Source organism: Chiloscyllium plagiosum, unplaced genomic scaffold (genome assembly GCF_037043375.1).
Source record: "Chiloscyllium plagiosum isolate Xiang-an unplaced genomic scaffold, Cpla_swu_hap1 HiC_scaffold_2, whole genome shotgun sequence".
NCBI lineage: Eukaryota > Metazoa > Chordata > Chondrichthyes > Orectolobiformes > Hemiscylliidae > Chiloscyllium > Chiloscyllium plagiosum.
Genome location: NW_028270140.1, coordinates 60,625,290 through 60,634,731, shown reverse-complemented (window position 1 = coordinate 60,634,731; position 9,442 = coordinate 60,625,290).

The window sequence follows — 9,442 nt, the reverse complement described above, 5'->3', positions numbered from 1 at the left end:
TGTACTCTTTATGTTATTGTAGCAACAGCTTATGTTTTCCATGTTCTTAGAATGCATTATTGCCTTATTATTTTGGGAAAAATTGGAGCTTCTCAACAAAGTGTAGTTGTTAACCATTTCAGTGTATCATCAATTTGTTTGTGTCTATCTATATCTTATAATTAAAATGTTACATACATTACTGCAACATGCACTGTCAGCAACTAATTCATTTCCTATTCTATTCCTAATCCATATCAATTATTGCATTTTTCATATCTGTAATGCTTTCATAATTTATTCTTAAGAGGACTTTCCAATTAATTTGCCGGGCCATCACATTATAGTACAATAGAATCGCTTTGAGTCTGTAAGCAGTTGCAGAGTATAGCCAATGACTGACACTCAAGACTGTCGGTTGAATTTTCTCATTTCTTTGGCTACATGTCATTTTTGGGGATTTTCCATGGAGGGTTTTTTCCCACATAATCTTCTGTTGCTTATGTCATTAATTACACATTCAGGATTGACGGCACACTTCTTGTACAATCATGCAGTAACAGAAAGGGAAGTGCTCGCCACTGTTGGGATCTTCTGGCATTGTGGGCATTGTATTAAACTTCAGGTATGCACCACTTGCAAATGCTTCAAATCTGGAACTCTCTAAAAATTCTGCTCCTCAATTGTTTTTATAGAAGATAAGGCCAAGAATGGGAAGTTGGCATCCGGTCCTCCAATATGGAGCTGGACATCCTGGTGGACAGGTTGCTGGAGAGAACAGTAATTTCATTGTGAAAAATGGCCACGGCACAAAATACTGCCAGCCTGGATGGCGATAGTCAGCAGGGTCATAGCAGTGACTTGGGTGAGAACAAATGACTAGAAACATAGATTATAGATCTGTGCTCTATAAAGCTAGATGCTAATATTTCTCTCTGCTATTTCATGTTCACTCTAACTCTGCCACTGATCATACTTTCCACTGAGGACATCCATTATTGCATGCATCATCTTCACTCAATAGATCTCAGGCAACTCATCCTTCCAAACTACTAAATCTTTCTGCCCTTTGTGCTTCCTCCTCACTCAATGGGGACCCCTCACCATCTTACGTGCCCCTGTATACCACCAACAGCACTTCCAACTACTTCAAGCTACTTGATTTATCCTTTTACTTCATTGCAGGGTAAAATGTCACACAATAGACTAGAGAGGGTGGCAGGGTGGGCACCATTCATGTCCTCACCTCACATAAGGAGAAAATCCTCAAACTGGCTGGAGAGGATTGAGATCATTGATGTGGGGACTTCTACATCCAGGCAACCAAGTAGTTTAATTGCACTGTACTGTACTACACTGCTCTGCCATAACCACCACTGTGAACACATTTGTAACATGCTGCATCTTCTATTCATCATCTCACAATCAATATCTCATCTGCAGGCACAGTGACACCCACACAGCCTCCACCTCATCACCACATAGGCTTCTCTTACACATCTGAGAAAGAAGCCATGATCCTTCATGGAATGCACCAGCAAGACCTTCTCCTGCATCCTCTACAAGCTCAGGCACTTCAACCTCAGTGGACACTCTTTCTAGATTACACTTGATATGATTTAATTTGATTTATTGTACTCATATGTACCTAAGTACAATGAAAATCTTTGTTTTGTGAGCATTACAGGCAGATCATAGTAAACAACGACATAGAGATCATAGGGTGCTTTGACAAAAGGAAAGTTGACCGGGATGCCAACTTCCCATTGCAGCCACACCCAATGGCTTAACCACTTGGCAATTGCAGCCACACCCAATGGCTTAACCATTCAGTCATTGCAGCCACACCAAATGGCTTAACCACTCGGCCATTGCAGCCACACCAAATGGCTTAACCACTCGGCCATCGCAGCCACACCAAACGCCTTAACCACTCGGCCATCACAGCCACACCCAATGGCTTAACTGCTCAGCCATCGCAGGCACACTCAATGCCATAACCACTCGGCCATCGCAGCCACACCAAACGGCTTAACCACTCGGCCATCACAGCCACACCCAAAGGCTTAACCACTCTACCATCACAGCCACACCCAACGATTTAACCACTCTACCATCGCAGCCACACCAAACGGTTTAACCACTCGGCCACCGCAGCCACACCAAATGGCTTAACCACTCTACCATTGCAACCACACCCAATGCCTTAACCACTCTACCATCGCAACCACACTGAGGTTTTGCCAATGTCAGCACCCCTGAATAGAGAGTGGAGACAGTCATTGCCATAGATGTTGTGAATTGATGTTTAGGTGGAATCCTGGAGAATCAGGATACACATGTAGTCACTCTGACTTTTAAGTCTGTAATTAATGCCATTTATTAATTTTTTTTTTATTAAACAAATTACAAAAACAGTTTACAACAAACAGTTACATTTACAGCTGCATACAAGAGACAGCAATTTTACAAGGGAGAGGAGCAGCAAAGCCAGGCCCCAAACCCTACCATTCAAACAGTTTACAGGGACATGAGGACAAACCTCAAATATTAATGCCATTTAATCAGTGCTTAAGTGAACTGCATACAAACGATTTGAGTTTAGCTAGTAATGAAATGCAAATACGTAGAAATAAAGTCTTCACCCCTTACTAGCGAGATTCACAATAAGCTGTTGAAACTTCAGGGAGAATCAGACTATCTTTCGTGATGTATAGAATAAGAGTTTCTCAATCTGATCATTTTCTTCCAAGTTTCTTGTGATTGCCCACACTGTTCAAGGTTTGATGAAATTCTGCCCTACGTGACTGAATTGTTTCTACAAATGTAAATAATCTATTATTTTATTAATTAACAATTTTTACGCTGACATTTAGCTTCACTTTAAAAATATTATTGCATCAATTACTTGTTAAATCCAGTGTTCAGAAAACTGTACCTATAGTATTTTTGAGCCCTTTAGGTGGCACTGTGATAGACGGTTTCAATGTTATTGTGTGTGACCCACAATTGCTGCTACTTTAAAGTTAGAATAAAACCACAGATTTCCAAAAATCAACCAAAATGTTTTGTGATTATTATTTTTGCCATCTTTCTTTCCATTATCAAAAATGTATTTAGAATAAAGATCAAACGCAATGGAAAATTAAGAAGGAGTATTTCATTTGACAAAATTTAAAATTTTAATTGTTGTACACGAAGACTGCAACTCTTTAAAAAGTTTTGTTTTGCACTTAATGGCTTTGAAGTTATAAATTTAATGAGGCTGGGTTTTGCACCTTTCTGACATCAGGAGTTTTCAGATACAACCAATTTATTCCAAGATCCTGCTGGAGAAATAGCCTAATAGACCTTCCTTTGACTTGAAAGATGCACTGAAGTGTCCAATCTCCCAATGGCAAACACATGAAAAACATTTAATTATCGATAGAATGGTACTACTCATCATACATATTTACCTTTCCATGTACCCTTGTGTGGGTGGCACGGTGGCACAGTGGTTAGCAGTGCTGCCTCAAAGCGCCAGAGACCTGGGTTCAATTCCCGCCTCAGGCGACTGACTGTGTGGAGTTTGCACGTTCTCCCCGTGTCTGCGTGGATTTGCTCCGGTTTCCTCCCACAGTCCAAAGATGTGCAGGTCAGGTGAATTGGCCATGCTAAATTGCCCATAGTGTTAGGTAAGGGGTAAATGTAGGGGTATGGGTGGGTTGCGCTTCGGTGGGGCGGTGTGGACTTGTTGGGCCAAAGGGCCTGCTTCCACACTGTAAGTAATCTAATCTAATCTAATGTCATACCTTGTTTAAATATGCAGTTTAACACTAAAAGAGGACACTTATATTGATTAACAATAAGGGCATGCATGAAGATTGGGAGAGTTTCGAAACTAGCAAAGAATGGCAAAAGAGTTGGTAAAAAGGGAGAAAATGGGATGATAGTCTAAACAAGAAAGGAATATAAAAATAGATTGCATGCATGTTAAATGAAGAGAGTGGCAAATATATAGATGTGGTTTCTTCAGAGGATAACACAGAAGAAATTACAGTTGAGTGTATGGAAAAGCACAGCGGATCAGGCAGCATCCGAGGAGCAGGAGAATCAACGTTTCAGGCAAAAGCCCTTCTTCAGGAATGAGGATGTGAGCCGAGGGGGTGGTGAGATAAATGGGAGGGGGTGGAGCTGGGGGGAAGGTAGCTAAGAGTGCGATAGATAGATGGAATTGGGGGTAATGGTGATAGGTTGGAGGGGAGGGTGGAGCGTGTTGATGGAAAGGAGGATGGGAGTAGAGTGATGCTGGAAAAGCACATCAGTTCAGGCAGCATCCTAGGAGCAGGAAAATCGACGTTTCGGGCAAAAGCCCTTCATCAGGAATACCTGGGGAAGGAGGATAGACAGGTCATGAAGGCGGTGCTGAGTTGGAAGATTAGAACTGGGATAAGGTGGGAGGAGGGGAAATGAGGAAACTGGTGAAATCCACATTGATGTCGTGGAGTTGTAAGATCCTGAGGTGGAAGATAAGGTGTTTTTGCTCCAGGCTTCAGGTGGTTAGGGAGTGGTGATGAAGGAGGCCCAGGACCTGCATGTCCTTTGGTGGAGTGGGAGGGGGAGTTGAAATGTTCAGCTACAGGGCGGTGGGGTTTGTTAGTGCGAGTATCCCGGAGATGTTTTCTGAAGCATTGTGCAAGTAGGTGTCCTGTGTCCCCAATGTAGAGGAGACCACATCGGGAGCAACAGATACAATAAATCACATAAATTACATGACAGAAGAAATTATTTTGGGGAATTAGAAAATTGCAGATGTTAAGCAGATACTTTGTATCAGTTTTGACATGGGCATCTTCAAAGACTTTGTAACAGACTAAAAATAATGGGAAACTAAGGGCAAATGCCTCAAGGTGCCAGGAACCCATGTTTGATTCAAGCCTTGGACGACTATCTGTGTGGAGTTTACACATGGAGTCTCCCAATGTTTGCATGGTTTCCTCTGGTTGCTCCGGTTTCCTCTGGTTCCTCCAGTTTCCTCCCACAGTCCAAAGATGCGCAGGTTAGGTAAATTGGCCATGCCAAAAATTGCCCAGTAACATACAAAGATGTGTAAATTAGGTGGGTTAGCCATCGTAAAATAACCCATACAAGGTTATGGGGATAGGGTAGGGGGTGCATCTATGTGAGATGCTCTTTGGCGTGTCGGGTATGGCTCGATAGGTCAAATATCTTCTTCCTAAACTATAGGGATTCTATGATTCAATGAAATGTGAGGGCATAAAATAATTTCATTATTCATTCGAGGGATGCAGGCATCACTTAATGTTAATAATTACTGGAGAAATTAACGGCGCTAAAAACTGATAAATGCACAGGATTTGATGGCCTTTATCCTAGAGTTCTAAAAGAGTAATTGTATCAGTTTTTATCTTCCAATTCTCCCTGGATTCTGAAGTAGCCCCAGTAGATGGCAAACAGCAGATGTAACTATTCAACTTAACTACTACTCAAGAAATGAAAGAGGGAGAAAACAGGAATTATAGCTCACTTGAGATTAGCTGTCAGGAACTTGCAAGAATCTATTACTAATGAAGGGATAAAAGGGAGTTTAAAACATCAATAATATGTGACAATACTATGGCTTTAAGTGGTCTATTTTGTCTTTTTTTTGTAAAGAATGGTTTTAAGACAAAGCTGCCAAGATGTATTTGAAAACTTGTAAAGTAAACAGCTTGTGAAACTTTGAGTTTTTCTTTTAAGTTGGAACAACAGAGGCAGCCTGAGTGGGTGTGATCAAGCTCTCATAGAACCTGAACTTTGCTTAGGTCTTGAAGAAGTGGAAGCAACTTTTTTTTCTCCTCTCTCGTTTACAGCTAAAAGCTGGGAGTTCTCTTCCTACTGCAGGAGTTGCAGGTAATTTGTTTTCGGAGTCAAAAAGTGTGGTGCTGGAAAAGCACAGCAAATAAGGCAGCATCCGAGGAGCAGGGGAGTCGATGTTTTGGGCATAAGCCTTTCATCAGGAATGTGGAAGGGGGAAGGGATGCTGAGAGATAAATAGGAGGGTGGGATTGGGGGTGGGGGAAAGGTAGTTGGGAAGGTGATATGTCAATGCAGATAGAGGGTTATAGTGATAGGTCAAAGGGGTGGGTGGAATGGATAGGTGGGAACGAAGATGGACAGGTAGAACAACTCAAGAGGGTAGTGCCGAGTTGGAGGATTGGATCTGGGGATGAGGTGGGGGGAGGGGAGATGAGGAAACTGATGAAGTCGATGTTAATGTCATGTGGTTGAAGGATACCAAGACGGAAGAAGAGGCGTTCTTCCTCTGGGTGTCAGGTGGCTTAGATTTTGCAGTGGGTAAGGCGAGGGCTGCATGTCCTTGGTGGAGCTGGAGGGGGAGTTGAATTATTTGGCCACAGGGGGATGGCATTGTTTGGTGTGTGTATGTTGCAGAGATGTTCCCTAAAATGTTCCGCGAGTTGGCGTCCTGTCTCCCCAGTGTAGAGGAGATCACATCGAGAGCAACGGACACAGTAGATGAGGTGTTTAATTGTGCAGGAAAATCTCTGCCTAATGTAGCAGGATCCTTTAGGGCCTTGGATGGAGGTGAGGTGGAGGTGCGGGCACAGGTTTCACACCTCTTGCGGCGGCAAGGGAAGGTCATGGGGGTGGACGATGAGTTGCTGGGAGGCGTTGACCTGACAAGGAAGTTGCGGAGGGAATGGTCTCTGTGAATACAGATGGGGGAGAGAAATATATCTCTGGTAGTGGGGTCTGATTGTAAGTGGTGGAAATGGCAAAGGATAATGCGCTGTATACAGAGATTAATGGGGTGAAAGGTGAGTACCAGGGGGTTCTAATCTTGTTGCAGTTGGAACGGTGGGGTTCAAGGGTGGAGGTTCAGGAAATAGAGGAGATGCACTATAGGGCATTGTTGATCATGTAGGTGAGGAAATTGTGGTCCTTGAAATAGGAGGGATGACCTGGAGTGGAATTGTTCCTCCTGGGAGCAGATTTGACAGAGGGGGAGGCGGAGGCGGAGGAATTGGCAGTAAGGGATAGCGTTTTTATGGGGGTGGAAGGAGCTTTAGTCCGAGTAGCTGTGGGAGTCAGTGGGTTTGAAGAAGATGTGTGTGATGAATTGGTCGCCTGAGATAGAGACAGAGAGGCCCAGGAAGGGAAGGGAGGTGTCCGAGATGGTCTAGGTGAACTTGACGTCAGGGTGGAAGTTGGCTGTGAAGTTGATGAACTGTTTAACCTCCTTATGGGAGCTTGAGGTGTTACATTGTTACAGTCATCAATGTAGCAGAGGAAAAGTACCAGTAAAGCTGCAGAAGGTGGACTGTTCCACGTAACTAATGAAAAGGCAGGGATAGCTGGGACCCATGTGGATGTCCATGGCTACCCCTTTGGTCTGAAGGAAGTGGGAGGATTTGAAAGAAGTTGTTGAAGGTGAGGACCAGTTCTGCCAATCAGATGAGTATGTCAGTGGAGGGGTACTTGTTGGTCGGCAGGAAAGGAAGAAATGGAGGCCTTCATCATGGCAGGTAGACTGGATGTCCAGGGTGAAGATGAAGCACTGGGAGCCGGGGAAACGAAAGTCACAAAGGAGCTGGAAGGTGTGGGTAGTGTCTGAAATGTATGTGGTGAGTTCCTGGACCAAGGGGAACTGGATGGTGTCACGATATGAAGAGATACGTTCGGTGCGCCTGGAGCAGGCAGAGATGATGGGTCAATTGGGGCAATGAGGTTTGTGAATTTTGGCTTAGAGGTGGAACCAGGTGGAACAGAGTTCCAAGATTACGAGGTTGGAGGCCATGGATGGGAGATCCCCTGAGGTGATGAGATCGTAATGGTCTGAGAGGTGGTGGTTTGGTGATGGGAGGTAAGGTTGTGGTTGATGGGGCAGTAGGTGAATGTGTTCATGATTTGCTGCCTGACTTCAGTAGTTTAGATTAGATTAGATTAGATTACTTACAGTGTGGAAACAGGCCCTTCGGCCCAACTAGTCCACACCGACGCGCCGAAGTGCAACCCACCCATATCCCTACATTTACCCCTTACCTAACACTACGGGCAATTTAGCATGGCCAATTCACCTGACCTGCATATCTTTGGACTGTGGGAGGAAACCGGAGCACCTGGACGAAACCCACGCAAACACGGATAGAACGTGCAAACTCCACACAGTCAGTCGCCTGAGGCGGGAATTGAACCCGGGTCTCTGGCGCTGTGAGGCAGCAGTGCTAACCACTGTGCCAACGTGCCGCCCACTTTGTGTAGAGGTCAGTATCACTGTGTTCCACTCGTCTGCTGTTTTAATGGTCAGGTTAGGGTTGGAGCAGAGGGAGTGGAGGACTGTGCTTTATAAGGGTAAGATGTAAGTGGGTGAGAGGGGTGGACAAGTTGAGGGGGTCAATGTCATGGCAGCAGTTGGAGATAAAGAGGTCAAGGGTAGGTAACAGACCAGGATGGAGGTGTCCAAGTGGTTGGAGTACGTTGGCGGTGGGAGAAGGTGTGTGAGAGTCCCGATGGAAAAAGATGAAGTTTAATGAGTAAAAATGTGAGGTGATTCAATTTGGTAGGAGCAACAGGAATAAAGAGTACTGGGCTAATGGTAAAATTCTTGCAAGTGTAGATGAGCAGAGAGATCTCGGTGTCCATGTACGAAGATCCCTTTGGTAGACATGATTTGGAGATGCCGGTGTTGGACTGGGGTGTACAAAGTTAAAAATCACACAACACCAACAGGTTTAATTGGAACCACACTAGGTTTCGGAGCGACGCTCCTTCATCAGGTGATTGTGGAGGGCTCAATCGTAACACAGAATTTATAGCAAAATTTGCAGTGTGATGTAACTGAAATTATACATTGAAAAATTGATTGTCTGTTAAACCTTTCCTCTGTTAGAATACAGTGATAGTTTCATTTCTTTCATGTGTAAATCACAAAACCCTTTTTTTTAAAGTTGCATTCTCGGGTTAGCTGTTAACAATGGTGATAGCTAGACAATATGTTGAAGGTGTTAGCCCCCCTGTGTTCTCTGTCTATGACCTGATGTTTAGATTGATTCTAATCTAAAAAGTGAGATAACAGAGTTTTACATAAATTCATGCAGTTTTTGTGCAAAGTGCAATGTAACTCTGCAAGTACAAATTCACCACACAAAATATATGTGTGCATGTGGGTCTTTGTCTGTCTGTGTGTGTCTGTCTGTCTGAGGTGGGGGTTATGAGTGTGAGAATGTAGTGAGTGCAGGGTGTCTTAAGTCTGTGAGGGGGTATATGTGTGAGAGTGTGTGTGTCTATAAGGGTGTGTGTGGATGTCTGTGTGCGCGTCTGTATGTACCTGTGTCCGTGTGTAAGTGAGAGTATGTGTGTGTGTAGGAATATCTGTGTGTGTGTGTGTAGTGCAATGGTGATCGCCTGTAATGTACCCTCCTTATGGGTACCGAACTTAGCTATCAACCTCTGCTCAGCC